The sequence below is a fragment of the Physella acuta genome, unplaced genomic scaffold, assembly GCF_028476545.2.
Source record: "Physella acuta isolate Inbredline_101_S28 unplaced genomic scaffold, ASM2847654v3 ptg002339l, whole genome shotgun sequence".
Lineage (NCBI taxonomy): Eukaryota > Metazoa > Mollusca > Gastropoda > Physidae > Physella > Physella acuta.
Window position 1 is genome coordinate 4047 of NW_026733833.1, and position 17320 is coordinate 21366.

Below are 17320 nucleotides of genomic sequence, written 5' to 3' on the forward strand. Positions count from 1 at the left end.
CTTATTTCCGGTGCGCGATCTGGTAATTGCCTTTACGGTATTTTCTGAAAAAAAAAAATTTTCTTTTTTTTTTCGGTAGGGACAGTTTTAACTGAAAGTGATAAAATATGTTATGGTTTAAGATTGGTGTCAAGTTGATAAGAGGATACAATATTTGAAGGGGGAAAAAGTGACTTTGTCAAATGGAGAAAAATTCCTGTTTATACGAAATTATGTTGATGTATTTATTGGTGATTAATTACGCCTGGGTTTTTTTAGAAAGGGGAGTTTGGCGGCCAATGAATAGAGGAGGAGAGGGGGGGGGAAGTTGGGGGTAAGCGGAAAGAAAGATTTAACTTAAATAATTTTATTTCGAAAAATGTGTTTTATGCTAGGCCTATACATAATCTACCCCACTCCCAGCCCAAAGGCGTCGCGACCCACTCCTGCGCCGGGGCAAATTATCAATTTAACATCCGTCTCTCCCCCCCCCCCCCCCCCCCCCCGTTGCCCCCCCCCCCCCCACCCCGTAATTTACAAATAGATATTCACGTTGATGAAAAAGCTCCCCTTCTCCTTTAATTTGGAAAGGTCGGGGCACTTTTTAGCAGCCACTTTCCCATTTTATTATGGTGCAACACAATATGATGTAGAAAAACAGTTAAATAAGTCAGTACATCCCAGTAGCAGTCTATTTAATTTCGACTGCGAATAATTAAGTAATGCAGCTTAGCTTTGAGCTTATATATATATATATATATATATATATATATATATATATATATATATATATATATATATATATATATATATATATATATATATATATATATACCGTGTTTGGTGCCCACCTATGAATAAAAATAGAATAAAATATATAAATTGGGCACTGCCTTTCTACTCCTCCCCCTACCCGCCCCACCCCACCCGTTTCGCGGTGGAGAATGAAAAGTGGTATGTAATTAGGAGAGACAGCTTCAAAATCAAAGAACTTCTAACTTGTAGTTTGTTAGACAAAGGCTATGGAAGCAAATCCAGAAGGAAAAGCAGGCTGAAATCGGAGTCAACGGCGTATAAATGCCCATTACATGCTGACACAATACTTTATTGAAGAAAAAAAAAGAAAATCCAGGTCAACTCTACTTCACCTGCTCCATATACTTTTAGATCTTAAACCTCAAATTCCCTTCCACGTTTATTAATAATGTAATGAACATTTTTTTTTACCTCCCACGGCGTCAGCTATTTCACACACGTTTAATCTCACACTATGTTGCCTATGCAATTTTTTCTTTTTATCAATAACCTAAAAAGCAAACACGTAACACAAAACCCATTGGAAATGAACGCGTTTCCCCTTGCTATTGAAAGCGCTGACAGCTCCCATGTTCTGGATCTTTCTATGCCTGTTTAACCTGTTCAGGTAATCCAGTTAAACCTGTACTGGAATGGCAGGTTGAGGTAGGATGGGGGGGGGGGGAGGGGGTGGGGCACTAATGACTAGTTTAATGAAATTTTGATAATTGTGGGGTAAAAGTTATTAAACGAACGAGACAGCGAAAACAAGTTTTAGCAGTGGGATTATTTAAATTCTAAAAATAGAATTCAGATGGCTGAAGATCAGTGTTTCTTCCAGACATTTTTCTTCGGGTGGGGGGGGGGGGGGGGTTACTTGACATTTTCGACATTTCCGAAGGGGGGGGGGCGGTCTACATTTCCCGAGGGGGGGGGGGGGGCGACACTAGTAAAAGTATATGTTTACTATATAAATTCCATCTCGTTCGAAGAAATGCCTGGGAGAAACTCTGCAGAAGATACATTATTTTTCCTTAGTTTAAAAGTGGTAGTGGTATGGTGGGTTAAGCGTGGGGGGGGGGGGGGGGTAGAAGATGGGTGTAGGATGGACCGCCTGCGTCAAAACGGCCTAAGACAAAAACGACCCCGGACGAACCGCCAACGTGTCTTACCCCCACCCCCTTCACCAACGATGTACTAAATTTATAGGCAAGACACAAAAGATGGCATGGTCAAACGGGTGAATGTCTTATCACCCAGTGTTTCTTTCATACTTTTTCTCGAGGGGGGGGCACTTGAAATTTTCGAAGGGGGGGGGGGGGGGTGGTGAGTTGGGGGAATAAAATTTCCCTTGGCGGCGGACACTGTTTAAAAGTATATATTTTCTACATAATTTCGGAAAGAGATGCCTGGCAGAAACTCTGGTAGCACCTAACCCTGATGGGTATCTGACTTACGTTAGGGACTGTAAAGTCGGTTAGGCAAAGTGCTGTCCACACTACGCCTTCTCATACAGAGGTCACCGGTGACTCTACTTCACCTGACGCCTGGTGAAAAAGAGACCTTTACTACCCTCAGCCTACTGATACATATAACTCGTAAAGCCATAAAACTAAATGGAAAAAAAAAAACTAGCTTATTAGCATTTTCCTCACCAGAGAAAAAAATGCAAAACATCGTCAGAACGTTTAACGCTTATCAAAATCAAATAAATTCAAAACAAATTTAAACAATTAAGGGTTGTTGTTTTATTTTTGCGTGACTTCCCACAAACATCAACATTTTTTTTTACAAAGCAACTGCGCTAATTTGTGCCATCTCGCGTGTTTCTAAACGTAATTAATAATAATAACATATTTTAACCAATCTCGGGTCTGCAGCAAGGGTGAAGGCACTCACCCCCCCCCCCCCCCCACCCACTGGCTGCAATTTTCTTAACCGTGTATTAATAGCACCAGTCATGGCGGCACTGCTGTGACCGCTTAACACAAGTCCTGGGCATTGACCCTACCGTTGGTCAGTAGCTAGCGGATAGTACAATGACCCGCAGTCGATCAAGCTTTTGGATTGTATGGTGGCGCACCAGTAGCCGCCATTTTTCTTTAAAGCTTCTAATTTAAATTTGGCGTTTGAAATAGTATGTGTGGTTAAATGAAATTTAATCTTTAAAAAATGTTACTTTTCTAACTATCACGTGTAAAAGACATTAGAATTTGACGTTGCTGTGTTTACGTTTGTGTGTCGTTTTACCTGATTATCTCCCCTAATTTGTCCCCTTATTTGATTGGTTGTTGTTTTCTCATATATTTACCATGACCTATGACCCAGCAGGCACATGATTAAAAATGACACGTTGGATGTGCAAAGCAAATCTCAACAATAGTCCCACTAATGACATTTATCCTTTAGACCTTTGTTAGGCGTAGATTTATAATATTTATTTACTGATGCTCGTTTAAAAGTGAGTCGACTATATATCACCGTGTCAGTGATGATGCGACGGAGAAGCAGACGGTGGCTTTTTAGCAATGTATGTAAATATCAAAATATATAGGGCCTAGATAATGTTGAATGAAACTTTAGTGATTTAGATTTTTTTTTTCAGTTTAGTTTTATAATTTTATATATTATACTATGGATGGTATTTACAGATTTTAGATTAGATCTAGAATCTTATTATTATAAAGTTAAGGGCGTTTAATGATTTAATATTTTCCTAAAGGTATGCCTACTTGTTTTGAGATTACAAATAATAACTCTGTTTTATTGCTATATAATTATAAAGCAATTTTTATGTTTTTGTTTTCTGCTTGTTAAAAATTATGTTTATCATAAATAGCACCCACCCACCAAAATGACCGATAACATGATTGTCATGTGACTACAGAGAACATGATTTTTCATTGGGTTTCTATTTATAGCTCATTCGAGTTGCCCGCTCCCGCTGTTTTTATTCGCCTTCTTTCTCTCGCCCTCGTCGATATCTAATTTGTATTTTGAAATATAATAACAAAAAAAAATTAACGCCACTTCGCTTTTTTTTTCCATACACAGAATACTTCGACTAGGCGGAAATATTGACCTTATGAAGCCACCACACACTTGCAGTTTGTGCTCTCGTGGCAAAGAATGTTAGAGACACTGCACTAGCAGTCGATACCATGGGGGGACGAGAGCAATCAGACACAGCCTAGTCCTAAGAGGACAGAACCGTTGCAAAGCGCACGGTTGCGTTGGAAGCGAAACAGGCGGAAGGCTTGTTCGAGTGGGCGTGGTGAGCCACAATGGACGAACGTTGCTGTGAGTAGAGTTAAGCTTTTCATTTACGTTTTTTTTTCGGCTAAAGTTATTTTGATTTGTTAGATAACTACATTACTTTTGTGTGAGAATAAACGCATTACATTTCTACAGTGTTAATCACAATGAAGTGTCTATCTTGTTACTCTTGTAGTTTAAAAATAGATCTAGACTAGAGTCTAGAGAATCTAGATCCGTAAGATCGGGTTTAACTTAAGAGGCCTATTTCTATTATTTTGTCAATAATCATAATGGCTGCCGTGCGAAATAACCATAGATTTATAATACTAGATCTAGATCTAGATCAAGCTTCTAGATATCAGATCTTGATCTAGGCAATCTAAACTCAAAGTGACAAAGTCTTATGTCTTATGGGTAGGCAGTTTGATGAAAAATTAAAAATATTTTTTTTTTTTTTAAAGTATCAGTAATAGCTAGGACAATGGTAAACTAAGTCAATTTAGCATATATAAACTTTCTGTGCAAAGTCATTATGACTGAAAAAAAATTCCAAAGTCATGGGTCCGTGTGGCATAGCTAATGAAGAAAAAACTCCTAGACCTGTGACCTGATTTCATGAGTGGATATCTGGATTATTTTTTAACATTTTTCAATGAAACTTAACAGAAGCATATTAAAATAGCTTAGAAATGAATGTAGATAGCTAAAAGTAACCAAGATTGATTAATAACTTTAAAAAAAAATATTAATGAATAAGGTTGGCAGATATTGGAAATACCAAAAATTGGCCTTATAGTTTTAATTTTAAGATGATCCATATTTATGTATTTTAATTATTTACACTGTGCACAACTGTAGATAGTTGACTATGGGAGTCTATATTTTAAAATATAGGTGTCTCCTTTTAATAAATGGGTGTTTCCTTTCTATAGAGGATAATTACACTAAATTCAGTAAATTGACCTAACATTTTTTTAGGTACAAGTGACACAACAGTGTGCATAAATATAAAAGAAACTTTATGAAATTAGATTTAAACAATTGTGAATGTCCCCTCCTCCTTTCTCATCCTGGACTGGGGACCAGGCAATGGTGGAGTTACACAACACAATAGACACAATAATCAATAACAAACAAGTATAATTTTACAATTATCAAATAGGCCTATGTATAATGTATGTACATATTTACACAAACAAGACAATACACATTTATTTAATGTACATGTCAATGAAGTTAAAAAAGTTTAAAATCAGTTATATGAACCAGCATTTCTGTACGACACAACACAGACATCAAGTTATCAGTAAATTATTCTAAAATGCAATGTTTTGTGTACATATTTACACATACAAGACAATAAAATTGTAATCAATATACATGTCAATGAAGTTGATGAACCAGCATTTCTGTACAATGCAAAACAGAGGACAAGTAACAAGTGAATTCTTAAAAAATCCAATGTTTTATGTACATATTTACACATTCAAGACAATAAAAATTGTAATTAATGTACATGTCATTTAAGTTGGAAAAGTCAAAATAAAAAAAAAATATATACATAAACCAGCAGTTTTGTGTTTTTTAAACATTAAGGTTGGCATTAATTTGTCTTCAGTGTTCAGATTCACCGTGACGTATTGCAATACCTAACATTCATTTCAGTTCAAATTTTTAAAACTCTTGATGGTTTTAGCCAGACAACTTACCTCTGACAATGTAATATGTCAGTGGTGTGTATTATATTGAATGGCAAACTGACTATGATGTTCAGAATCAACATGATGTAGTATAAAACAGATTAACATTTTACAGTCAGCTACTGTAAACTTTAGCCAGACAACTTACCTCTGACAATGTAATATGTCAGTGGTGTGTATTATATTGAATGGCAAACTGACTATGATGTTCAGAATCAACATGATGTAGTATAAAACAGATTAACATTTTGCAGTCAGCCATTGTAAACTTTAGCCAGACAACTTACCTCTGACAATGTAATATGTCAGTGGTGTGTATTATATTGAATGGCAAACTGACTATGATGTTCAGAATCAACATGATGTAGTATAAAACAGATTAACATTTTGCAGTCAGCCATTGTAAACTTTAGCCAGACAACTTACCTCTGACAATGTAATATGTCAGTGGTGTGTATTATATGGAATGGCAAACTGACTTTCATTTTTAATTGTTTAAATCAATGTTTGGTATTGCAACACAACTGTAATTTTTACAAAATCTATAAACACATAACTGTGTAAAAATAAATAAACACATGTAACAAAAAACTAGGTAAAAATGTATGTGCACCATAAGTAATAGGACATTAAATATTAAAAAATTATATTACATAAAAAAGAGAAACAACAAAGTAAAGAAGTATATACAATAGTGAGACTTTATCAGGGGTGGCCCATTATAACATGGACACATAGGCAGTTCTTGGGGACAGTCAACCTAACTAATAAACGTCATATCCCCTAGCAGTAAGTCCGTTACTACAGATTTCATTGTCAAGTCATAGTCTTCACTAGCTGTTTCTAAGTCATCGAGCCCCCAATAAGCTATCCTACACATAATACCTGCCTTCAACTGCCTAAAATCTACCATCCTACCAAAATACATTTTTTCAAACCCCACCTCTGCCCATAAATGACTAACTAAGCTGCCTACAAAGGATTCCGACAGCTGAGAGACAGGGTTGTCTGTAGCTATAGATTTAGATACTAAATCCATAACCACAGCAGAAGCAGCAGAAAAGACATCAGCCCTTAGATTTTTAGCATCAAGAGCAGATCCAACCGCAGCCTCCATTGACTTACGGTTGGATTTGTCTCTCTTCTGCTTATCATCTAAACGCCTCCGACTTATCTCCTGTTCTGTCAACTTCTTCCTCTCAACTGCCAGTTTCCTCGCCCTACTCCCCTCACCAATAGCAAACTTAACTAGCTTCTGTCTTTCCTGTCCATCAAGTCTTAAAAGCCACCCGACTGTGTCATTAACCCTCCCTCTAATCTTACCATCTATAAATCCACTAGTCGCATGGGGGGCACGTCGCAACAAGTAGTCCGTCATGCCCAAGATCCGCTCAGATGCCATGTTATGCGATGAAGCAGTTGAAGCTTGTGCCAACTGCTGGGGGGTGGGGTCAGACAGATCACCATGGGTGTATCGAGCTAACTGGCGGTTAAATATGATTGAGATCTCCTTCAAGATATTTGTGAGAGTGTTCTTTACTTCACCCCTGTGGGTTTCACCAATTTTGATGAGTGCTGACAACACCAAATCCTTGTCAGCACTAAGGAGCTCATCGAAGACATTCACAGTGGGTCTGACTAGCTCTTCTGGGTCCTTGGAAAATCTCTCCATAACATTTTCTGCCTTTTGTATCACTGGGACCATGGCCAAATTCTTGGTATCTGAGTAAAACTTAGTCATCCATGGCCCAGTTATAGATTTTCCAATAAGCCCAAGAGCAGTGAGTTGAGCTATTACCCTAGGGTCATTTAGCTGCTCACGTATAGTTACTTTTAAACTGGATGATCCTGAGTTTACAAACTCTTTTAGGGCATCCAGATGAAAAATGATGATGCCTGCTGAGTGAAACAGGACATGCATCCGGTTACCCACATACCGGACAAACTCTCCTACTACAATTCCTTTTTCTCTGCAAAAGGCCTTGAACTTGAACCCACATGGGTCCCCACTGCTTTGTTTGTACCTAAGCTTTGATATGCTTAAAATACAGTTTAATGTCTTAGGGCCCATATCAACCTCCAGCGCTCTTCTAGCACCCGTAGCTAATCCATCTAGGACATGAACATTACAGTTTAATTCCAGAAGGTGCGTGTCAAACAAAGTGCTGAGCTGAGTGACAGCACTATGATTGACAGGCGCCCTATCTGTTAGTGTGGACTTTATTGAGCATATCAGTGAGAAGTACATCTCCTCCGTATTCTCAACATTCTTAAACTTACAATAAATATTAACAGCATTTCTAAGTTCAACACTGATGTGTTCAACATAGTCCACGGCCTTGCCACCTGGTAAAGGTCTCACATCAAGAGCTAAAGTTTTTCCTGGAGCAGAAATATGGACTTCATTAATATGACTTCCGTCAATGGAAGTGGCATCCCACGACAACGTTATGCTGTCATGAGATGCCAGTGCCTCAGCAACCTGCAGGTCAGCCAAAATGCCTATTTCATAGGCCATTTGAGCCACTGTAGACTGCTGAGGCACACAGTCAATTACAAATCCAGCTTCCTGCTCCAGGAAAAACTTTAGCAGCTGACCAGCAGCACCTACAGAAACATTGTTAATTAGGGCTCTATACATACATAACCGTGTCTCTGCACTGTATGTCTTTCCCTCTTTCAATATTTTTTTTTCTGGTCTTTCTGCCTTACTCTCCTCGAGTTCAGCTAACAAATAGTCGTACATTTCATTGGTCTGTTTAACAGTTTTCTTCAACTGTGAAATAATGCTATCCTTTTCATTTAATTCCTGTTTTAAATAATTTATCATCCTGATGTATCTTCTTTTAGCCTGGTTTAAGCTTTTGATTTTTAATTTCCTTTGTTTTTCTATATTAACCACAGCTGGCTTTAAAACTTTGGAAGGTGAGGACTTGGATGGTGAGGTTTTAGAAGGGGACTTTTGTGTAGGGGACCTTTGGGGGGGGGACCATTTGGGTGGGGACTTTTTGGCTGTAGGCTTTTTGTGGGCTGTTTTTAATTGGGCATTTATCTGTTTCTGTTGTTCTAGTTGTGCAGTTAGTCTTTTTATTTTTTGATTCAAGTGTTTAATTTTATAAACTTTGTTGGTTTCTAGTTCCATTTTAAATTCCTTGACTTGCATTTTTAACTTTTTATTTGTCTTGACCAAAATAGTTGTAGACTTTCTTTTTAGAGCACACTTTGAACAATCAGTTTTTAATTTCTTAGTTCCTTCTTCAACTACAACTTCTTGCTCTGGCTGCATCACTTGAACTTCTTCTTGGACCACAACCGGTTTAGGTCTAATTTGTGGCAATTTAAATGGTGTTTCAAGAAATTGAACAATTTGAGACCAGTGCCTTGTTACTGTAAATTTTTTAAACGAGTCACATGGACGTTGCACACTATTGTAGAGTTGTTTAGTGTTATGGCTGAAACTCTCAGGTTGTCTTTCTTTAAAAATTTCTTCAAGTATTTTTACAGTTGGAACAATTTTTTTTGTATTTTTCATCCAAAGATAAATGACATGCCCAAGTTTAATTTCAACAGCCTGGTGAATATTATTGTACGTATTGACCAAGTTTTTCAAATCATTACGAGTATGTACAGGCTCACCTGAACATTCAGTTTCCATGTTGGTTACTTCTGCTGAACCAGAAGAAGTACTTGCAAGATCCGACATTCTGAGAAAAAAAAAGATTGACAAAATTTAATAATAATGAATATTATCTATAAAAGACAACCTGCTATTTTAGCCTAATTATACTCACCAACCACCAAAAATGTCACAAAACCACCACCCAAAAAATCTAACATTGAAGTTCATCCCCCCACCCCCCCCCCCCCAAAAAAAATCACTAATTCAGAAACCTGAAACATTGCCTTATTAGGCCCCTAAAAAGTTATTAATAATAAGGTATGGATCACTCCACAAGTACTAATAAAATAATATAATAACTGTTTGAGGTGGTATGTAATTAATTGATGACTAGTCTATTTTAAAAAAAAGGTATTGATGTAATTGTAAGCGGTCATCGGCATCTGCGTGCTACCCAACCAAAGTACAGAACACACGAGTCACCACACGCGATTACTAACATTAAACAAAACTCTATTGATATCTATTATCTTATCATAACAATACAGTTTTTGAATAAGTAAATAAAGCCTATCCGCCTCTCCGGGGCTAAATTATCAACACTTTATTTCATATTGTAAGCGCGAAAAAAGTTTTTTCTCAAGTGAAGTGTTTTTTTATGCTAACAATTCGTCAGAGCCCACCCCACCCCTTTACCTTTTCCGGAATCGGCAATTAGATTATTATAAATTCATAAAAAATGGCGTCTTAAAAAAAAAGAGGGTTGGCCACTTGCAGGCGCAAATGTATTGTTTTCAGCCTAATTTCATTAAACAAATCTAGTTTTATTTGATAGTAAAGATGTTATAAAAATTGGGTCTAATAAAAAAGTTATTGGGTAACGCACCTGCTTTAGTTAATTCGACTTGAAACACAAGCTAAATACGCGTGACTTTCTCTCGACGGCCTCGTGAAAGACAAAGGAAGAAATTAGGTCAAGCTAGCATTATTAAAATGTTAATTATTCGCCCTGTAAATACATGGGCAGTTTCGAGTACAAATCTTTCCGATTACGATACAATCCTTATTTTTAACTATAATGTACTTCATGAGAAAGAAAAGATTCGATATTTTACATGTCCGCCCAAAACACGGGTGCTTCAAAACCGCGAGAACGAGACTTCACGAAACGAAAAGCCTACTTATGGGGATTGGTTAAACAATTTAATTAAATTGAATAAAATTATTTAGGCCTAGAGATGGCCTAATAAAAATAGCCCAAATCTGACCAAACTAAAAAACAAAAAGGTTCTCTTCTTAAATAAAGAATAAAACGTATTGTCATCTCTCACAGTTAATATGAATATGATTAGTAGGATTGTCTTTAGTAGGCCTATGGCTATTAGTATTAAATCTAAATTTGGCCTAATATATTATATAATTTGTATTGGGCATGCATTAGCTGATCTATTGTGTATTATTTAGAGTAGCATTTAGGTCTTCAGGACTATATAAGATATAGATCTATATATAAATAAAATATGAATGGTGGGATAGTGTGGTTGAGTGGTAGAGCGTTTTACTAATAGCCAGAAGTCGAGCTTGCATCTAGGTTCAGATTTATGGCTGCAGTATAGCTTACTCACCACAGCTTTTATGGGTACTGACTAGTACAGTAGTAGGCATAGTGCCGAACATATCCATCCCTTTATATTTTGAGGTCATATAAACTGGTGAACTCTACTTCACTTGCTCCCATGGACTGTCAGACTGTTAGACTGACTGTCAAAGAGTTTTCAGCATTAAAATGCTTGAATTTATCCTTAAATGGATGATGGCATACCAGATAACCCAATTTGTAGGCCAACTAGAAGGTTATAAAATAAATATTCTGCACCCTAATTTCTAGCAAGAGTACATTACTGTTTATAAGCAAATATTTTGTTGCCCAAAATTTTATTGTCCAAACCAAATATGATAATATGCACAGATTGAAAAAAAGTGACGTCACCTCTTGCTTTTAGATTCGTGATTATGAATGTGATTCATTATTAATATCATCAAGGGTTAGGGTTAAATTCTTTTTTAGATTCTTTTTATTCAGACTGTAGAAATTTAGAGTTTAAGTTTAAGATGTTTAGTTTAGATTTTTTAAATAGACGATAGCAAGTGTGTATCTGTCTACTCTTCTTCTGATTGGGGCCTTGATGAAGCTGAGTGCAGTATAGGACATTTCTCGCTAAATCTATTTTGGTTCCTAAGTATAATACTTTTTAAAATTTCAAAAAAAAGTTTATGGTTTACATTACATTCCTTTATGTTAACATTTCTATCTCATCATCTCATCATTGCTGATGGTATACATTTCTCAAACATTGATTGTTAATATTTGATTTAGGCTGATTGTTTATTGTTAGCATTTCATAAAGGCTCAGTTAACATTTTTTCATAGTATAAGCCTGATTGATAACATTTCAACAGTGCTCATGGTTAACATTTCATCATTGTAGAAGCTAACATTTCATGGGTTGATTGTTAACTTTTCTTTAATGGTGATTTTTAGCATGTCATAAAAGTTTATGATTAACTGTTCAGCACGGCTGCTTGTTTTAGTGGAGCTGTTCTACGTTCTCTTTGTCTTTGCTTCTAATCTATTTTCTGTCTACTTGATATGCCTCTGAATTTTTTGTTTCATCTAAGATGTACATGTTTAAATGTTTTCAATTATCTTTCCTATTCTAAGCATTCCTCACTGTTAGATAATGTAACATTGCGAGATTGATTGTTGCTTTTTAATTTAATCTTTTTTAAAGCTTTCATTTAAGTCGATTGAATTAAAAAGTAAAAAGAAAAATAAATTTACATAAAGATTTATAAAGCTACGGATTAAAGCAAAAAGTCCACCCACATATATGTCCTAAATCATTCACTAATCACCATTTTTCTGTAAACTAAATTGTACGTTTGATATATCGAAAATACGAAATTTCTCGTGGTTAAAAAAATTGCGTTGGAGCTCGTTTTTCCGTTCTTTTCTTTTTTCATCAGTAAATCTATTTAGAGGTAAAACGTGGCTTAATGAGTATGTAACTTGGACAGACATGCATGTATTCATTTTAAGACATTCCCTAGAATTGGAGTTTTATTCGATTATTTTCCGCTTTGGCCCAGGTTTCCTTATAGAGGGTTCCTAAGAGAGGTATGTAGGTTAATGTTTCCTGTCAATTTAAGCTGCTGAAAGAACAAGCTGCGCTGGGGTTTTTTTTTATGAGCATGACGAAATTCTATTCCTGATTACAAGGATTTGAGTTGCAAGGTTTTGAATGATACTTTTAATAATTTGCTTGATACTTAAGTGAGACTTTCCTGCTTACAGGCTATCTAAAAATAACATTTATATTTGCGTTTAGTTTATCGTTGATATTTTTTAAATGATAAATTTTAGACCAAATAAAAAATACCATAAAGGTAATTAACAAAGCAGCTTCATTGTGCTATGTCTTAACATTTAGATTTAAAGGGAAAAAAATGTTTTTTTTTTAAATTTATATTGATTTCATTAATTGAAGGCATTGAAAGTTCATTTGTGTAAGATACCTCTTATTTGTATAAACCTGTTAGAGTCATAGTGTTAAGTCATTACAACTATAGTCAGCTTATCTATATTTATATAAAAACTTGTCTTTATAAGGTAAGAGACACCAGCTAAACTCTATTTGGTATCAAATTCTCCTTCAATTCTCCCATATTAGTCCTTTGTAATGAAAATTATTATGGTGCAATTTCGGTTGTCGTCTTTTATTGAATTATATCCCCTTACAATTTTAAAGAAGAGATTTTTTTTATTTAGCACAAGCTTTGAAAATAATAGTGTTAGTGTGCTTCAATATCTAACTGTATGTATTTTGTTATATTAATTGTATGTGTTAGTCCACATTTATTTTTACCCTTTCCCCATTCTTTATAATTCTCTCCCCTTATTATTACTGATCTTTTGTTTGACACTACTTACAAAAAAACTTTAAAAATGTAGACTTTGTGTGTTCATTTTGCATTTCAGTCTGTATGTTGGAGCTCGTTTTTCCGTTCTTTTCTTTTTTCATCAGTAAATCTATTTAGAGGTAAAACGTGGCTTAATGAGTATGTAACTTGGACAGACATGCATGTATTCATTTTAAGACATTCCCTAGAATTGGAGTTTTATTCGATTATTTTCCGCTTTGGCCCAGGTTTCCTTATAGAGGGTTCCTAAGAGAGGTATGTAGGTTAATGTTTCCTGTCAATTTAAGCTGCTGAAAGAACAAGCTGCGCTGGGGTTTTTTTTTATGAGCATGACGAAATTCTATTCCTGATTACAAGGATTTGAGTTGCAAGGTTTTGAATGATACTTTTAATAATTTGCTTGATACTTAAGTGAGACTTTCCTGCTTACAGGCTATCTAAAAATAACATTTATATTTGCGTTTAGTTTATCGTTGATATTTTTTAAATGATAAATTTTAGACCAAATAAAAAATACCATAAAGGTAATTAACAAAGCAGCTTCATTGTGCTATGTCTTAACATTTAGATTTAAAGGGAAAAAAATGTTTTTTTTTTAAATTTATATTGATTTCATTAATTGAAGGCATTGAAAGTTCATTTGTGTAAGATACCTCTTATTTGTATAAACCTGTTAGAGTCATAGTGTTAAGTCATTACAACTATAGTCAGCTTATCTATATTTATATAAAAACTTGTCTTTATAAGGTAAGAGACACCAGCTAAACTCTATTTGGTATCAAATTCTCCTTCAATTCTCCCATATTAGTCCTTTGTAATGAAAATTATTATGGTGCAATTTCGGTTGTCGTCTTTTATTGAATTATATCCCCTTACAATTTTAAAGAAGAGATTTTTTTTATTTAGCACAAGCTTTGAAAATAATAGTGTTAGTGTGCTTCAATATCTAACTGTATGTATTTTGTTATATTAATTGTATGTGTTAGTCCACATTTATTTTTACCCTTTCCCCATTCTTTATAATTCTCTCCCCTTATTATTACTGATCTTTTGTTTGACACTACTTACAAAAAAACTTTAAAAATGTAGACTTTGTGTGTTCATTTTGCATTTCAGTCTGTATGTTGCCCATATGTTTTCACTATTTATTTTCCTCTACAAATTTAAGAAAGCTGATACATTGTTACAGATTAATGCAAACTTTTTTTTTTAAATAATAGGCTCAATACATTTTGATGTGCTTTATTATCCATTTTTATCAAAATGTATAAATATAGGGTGTGTATCTCATCAAAATGTATAAATAGGGTTGTCTCCCTGTATAAGTAATCCTCCTTTCATAAAAATATATCCCTTTGTAAAGATTTCACAACACTCCTTTCACACAGCTTGTTGATGAAATCTTAAAATAATAATATTGTATTAGTGTGCTTGGGCTATCTGTTTGTTATCCTTTGTTTATTGACACTTTCATGCAAATCTGACCCCTAATTAATTTTTTTACAAATTGTTTGACACGGCTTGTTACAAAAATGCAAGTGTAAACATGCTTAAATGTCTGTTTATTTTTATGACATTGTAAATATGGTTGTCTCCCTTCTTAAATTTTTGTAGTCCCCACCCACCCCCCTTCCCCTTAAAAGTTTAATGGCTGCTCCTTAGATAAAATTCATTTAAATATATGTTAACTGACTGAATTCTATGTATACTTGCTTATCTGTTTGTTTTTATTAATACTTATATCGGGTTGTCCCCCTTTCTTACAATTCTTCCCCCCTTGTACATTTTTTTGACTGCCCCTTTGACACAACTTGTTACACACGTTGGCTGCTTTTATCATAACCTATATGTGGTTGTCCCCCTTCACACAATTCTCCCCCCTTCAAATCTTTTTTTGACTAATCCTTTGACATAGATTGTTAAAAATAATCTTAACAAGAACACACATCTTAGTTTACACAGGTATCCCAGTGTTTACACTCGACCCATCCAACACAACTTGGGGTGTTGTTTTTGTGACTGGGATGGGCTGTTGGACTATGGGCCTGTATGGCTTGTGCTCAAGATAGTGTTATCAGTTGGGGTTGTCATAGTTAACAATTCTATCTGGCTGCTGTGTGTAAACTTGCTGCAGAGCTGATTTGTCGTTGTTTTTTTTTCCCTCCTTCTTCTGTTTGATTTAACTTGAAAGATGTGCAAGATTTGAAGATAATGTCTTGAGTAGTCTGATAAGAATTATTGGCCTCTCTGTGGCGACAAAGATATTTGTATGAGAACTATATAATGTACCAGCTTAAACCTGTGTTTAGCTACGGTAAAATAAATGGCATAACTCTGTCATGGATGCCTGTCCAGATTTCCATTTTTGCCTAAACCATGTTGTAGCTTCAACAGCTGATGAACAACATGCTTTCTTAAGTGTCTGTGCCGTAGTAGAGGACCCATCAGCCATTCCCATGCATAACTATATTCTCATGCTTTGGCGAAGACAAAGTTGCCAGATTTGACGAAGGCAAAGTTGCCAGATTTGACGAAGGCAAAGTTGCCAGATTTGACGAAGGCGAAGTCGCCAGATTTGACGAAGGCAAAGTTGCCAGATTTGACGAAAGCAAAGTTGCCAGATTTGACGAAGGCAAAGTTGCCAGATTTGATGAAGTCAAAGTTGCCAGATTTGATGAAGTCAAAGTTGCCAGATTTGATGAAGGCAAAGTTGCCAGATTTGACGAAGGCAAAGTTGCCAGTTTGACGAAGGCAAAGTTGCCAGATTTAACGAAGGCAAAGTTGCCAGATTCGACGAAGGCAAAGTTGCCAGTTTGACAAAGGCAAATTTGCCAGATTTGACGAAGGCAAAGTTGCCAGATTTGATGAGGGAAAAGTTGCTATACCAATGACTGAAGAAACAAAAGAATGAAATGGCACACTACTTGGCGGCTTATATATATTGCTTAAAATAATGTTCTTAAATTATGAATAGAACGTATGGTTCTAAATGTAAAGAATTGGGTCTAGGACATTACACCCCCCCTTTTACCCCCAGAGTCAATACCCCTGTCAATTACACCCCCACGATCCCCATTAGGAAAAACCCAAACCTGTATCTGACTCTAACACTGGCCCTGATTGGGAGGGGGGGGGGTGCCCTTCTCCCTTAAAAATTAAATGCAGATAATCAATACATTGAAGAAAATTGATTTTCAAAATATTTTAATTGAATGCCAATCGGAAGATTATTTGATTTTTATTTAATCAGTTCATTTGTTGTCTTTATCTGGCATGCAAATACAAATATTGGATTTTAAAAAAAAATTGAGCTAAATATATTAGGGTGTCAGGAAGTTTATTATTTCTTCAAAGTTCCTTTTAACAGAGATCAATAGAAACAGTTTAAATTTATATTGTGGTATTAATGACAATTTAATTTTTGATGAACGTACCGTAGTTGGTTTAGATTATTTTTCTTTCATAGTTTTTGTATTCATATTAAGGAGGAGAAGGGGGACGACTTAAAATTTCCAAGCAGACTTTTTTTCCGGGGTGGGGGGGGGGGGGGGGGGGGGGTTAACATTTTCTGGGGGGCGGACACTGGTAAAAGTATATATTTTCTAAAAAAATTCCATTTCGTTCGGAAAAAGGGGGGGGGGGGTGCAGATGCCTGGAAGAAACTCTGTTTCCAAGCGGTCTGACACCGTATATTCCAAAACAAACAGCATTACTAAAGTTCACTGGATATATCTATGTATCATTAACCTCATATCTGTTTCATTATGTTTGTTTGAAAAAATGTTTTAGGAGTTTGAGAAAACCTGCTTTGGAAAGGGTATGTGTCTTGTTCAGTGTAAACAAATTTATTACAAAAAACATGGTTTGGATGTTTAAAAAAGTGCACGACATGTTTAATCTTGATGGGGATATCTGGGTCAAAGTATGTCACCTCATTCTAAAAATAGCTGGAAGATTTTTTTTTTTGAATAGGTAAATTTATGATGCT

General features: G+C 35.5%; 1 long non-coding RNA gene across 1 annotated transcript in view; it reads left to right on the forward strand.

Moving 5' to 3' along the window:
- Positions 1-3814: 3814 nt before the first annotated feature.
- The window catches only part of LOC131932990 (uncharacterized), a 53646-nt gene continuing 40140 nt past the window's right edge, over positions 3815-17320 (forward strand). The window contains exon 1 of the long non-coding RNA XR_009384786.1: positions 3815-4074. This is a non-coding gene — a long non-coding RNA (uncharacterized LOC131932990). The remainder of the gene's footprint in view (positions 4075-17320) is intronic.